General features: G+C 34.6%; 1 protein-coding gene across 4 annotated transcripts in view; it reads right to left on the bottom strand.

Moving 5' to 3' along the window:
• Nucleotides 1–2,590, bottom strand: part of LOC118748164 (myb-like protein P) — a 244,611-nt gene that overhangs the window by 101,656 nt on the left and 140,365 nt on the right. The gene's annotated exons all lie outside the window — the stretch shown is intronic.

The following is a 2,590-nucleotide window of genomic DNA, read 5'->3' on the forward strand; positions in this document are numbered from 1 at the left end:
GTTTCTTTACTTTTATTTTAATTTCTGTATTTATCACTTTCTTCTTCCCCATACTCAACTTTACCTTCTTCCTTGTTTGAGTCTAATCTATTCATGTACATACATACATACATCTTATTCCTAAACTGCTGCTTAGCACGTTTCTTTAATTCGCTATCAATATTAAAGCATACATTTAGGGGGCATTTCCGCCCCAACCATGCACATGTATGGCATTGGTATTGGTGTGACTTTTGAATTGATTTTATCGCTCCATTTTAAACTAATTTGGAATTTTAAAAATTGCCTGCACATCAGCATCAAAATACCTTTCTAATGATATATAATTGTCTATACCTTAGAATTATAGTTTAGCCGTAAAAGGGGTGTAAAGGAAACATGATTGCCTATTTATATAATGATTATTATTCATCTTGAAGACTGGAAATTAGGCTAAAAAGTATTATTTACAAAATGACTAGTGAATAGAATTATGAAAATAAAGTTTCGAGAGATGACTTGATAAAACTTCTAGGAAACGATAAACCGATATCTAAACTCTTTGAGATTTTATCGTATTCCGCAAGGCCTCGAAAAATAAGCGCAAAAAATGAGTTATTAACCTTAACGGCAACTAGGATACAATTAACGAATTCTGTACTTCATATTTTTGTAACACTACTGAGCACGCAGCAAAAGTTTTTGTTTTATTTTAAAATTATATGATACATTTGTTTGATGATGATTCTATTTATGTAATCGTTTTCGCCAAAAATGTAGATACGTGGTTAACGCAAAAACGGTACGGGATGTACCCTGTAGGGAAACAGTGCCTTTTTTATAAATAAATTGTATATTCTTTAACGAAAACCATATAAATACAAGTCTCAATCTTTGTGCAACATTTGAAAAAAATTCAACCAAATTTCGTAAAAATTTCGAAGATTTTAATTAGAGTTTTTACCGCCATATTATTGACTTGTCGTTATTCGTTCTTATTCTACGCATTAGTTATTCTGAGAAATTCTGAGCGACGACGGAATAACTTTTTTGTCAATTATTAGTATTTATTCCAATCGTTTTTCCGAAGAGAGGAATTGACATTCGGAATGTCAAAATATTATAAAAATTTTTTCATTATCATTTTTTTTTTGTTATTTTTAAATTCATGATAAAATAAACTAACAAATCTTGTCCAATGCAAAGTCAAGAACTTTTCCTGCTTCAAATCAAATACCTTAATCAAAAAGGTAAATACACATTGTAGAGGAAGAAATTCTCTACATAATTGCAGTGGAGAGTATTACGTTAGTATTAGTTAATTCAATGATTCCTTTTATATGAAATATGAGCAAGAAATAATGTTACTCATACGCCATGTACAAGTATCCAAACGTGTGCCCTGTAACAGGTCTATTCTGCACGTTACCGAAGATTTTGTAACCGGAAAATTTTATTACCAAAAAATGTTACCAGTTCTTGTCACCGGGATTCTAGGTACGTTGGTAATGCAGTTAACACATTCAGCAATTCAGCTATGAAGAATTGTGCAGATTCTGGCATTGCATATTTCAAGGGGTAATACTTTGTTACCAGCCTATGAGATGGTAACAAAATTTACCGGCTACAAAAGTACACCGAGTGCGAAAAGGGTTTAAAAATTGACACGACACTTTAATTACCGGGTACAAACTTTTTATTACCAGCGCAGAATAGACCTGTAAGGGCCGGTTGTACAATGTCTGGTTATCGCTACCACTACACTATCGACGATTTCGACATCTTGCATGTAACATGTGATCGATAAAGCAGTCGTTGTACTTAACCGGAGCTTCTACCTCCGATTTGTGCTAATCAGACATTGAACAACCGGCCCTAAATGGGTAACAGCTGCAGTTAACAACTTGCAAATCTTCTACTTCTGTATTCTTTAAATTTACCAAACCATACATATGTATGTACATATTACATACTACTATCCCAGCCAGCAAATTAAGCCGAAAACCTATCCGAGAAAGGCCAAAAAGGTGGATGAAGTGCTGATTTTTGTCCATTCCATTTCCGGATACTTTGACGATCCTTTTTCCCACTAATGTGTGTGGCCGAAACGTATGCACAGACAACAGTATGTGAAACGGATACGTTTTCAGCTGGTTTTTCTGAAATTTGTCTGATTGTATTTTTCGATCAATACGCTTTCCTTCTGCACTTCACAGATACTTTTTCATGGTTAAAGAGAATTAAAATAAAATTAGGAAGCGCCTGACGGCATTCGGCACCTTCTGGAAGCTAACAAATAGCGGCACACTCCTCTGCACGCTCAGCCACTGCCAACTACGCAAGCCATGCTTTCGAATGTTTAGCTTGAGCAAATAAAATACATCATCTTTTTCGAACGTTTTCCGGTTACGAAAATTGATGATAACTGTAGAAGTTTTTTCGATTCGTTTTCGGATGCGGAAAATTGAACTAAACTGCACTGTCGGCAAAATTTACGTTTCTTTGCTAGCTGGGACTGGCTGGGATGTAGTATTAGAATAGTCTCCAACTGCGCTTTATACACGATTTTAACATATTCGATTCTGTTAACTACATTTGGATGATCTGTTGC

The sequence above is a fragment of the Rhagoletis pomonella genome, unplaced genomic scaffold, assembly GCF_013731165.1.
Source record: "Rhagoletis pomonella isolate Grant_MI unplaced genomic scaffold, Rhpom_1.0 Rhpom_scaffold_00012, whole genome shotgun sequence".
Lineage (NCBI taxonomy): Eukaryota > Metazoa > Arthropoda > Insecta > Diptera > Tephritidae > Rhagoletis > Rhagoletis pomonella.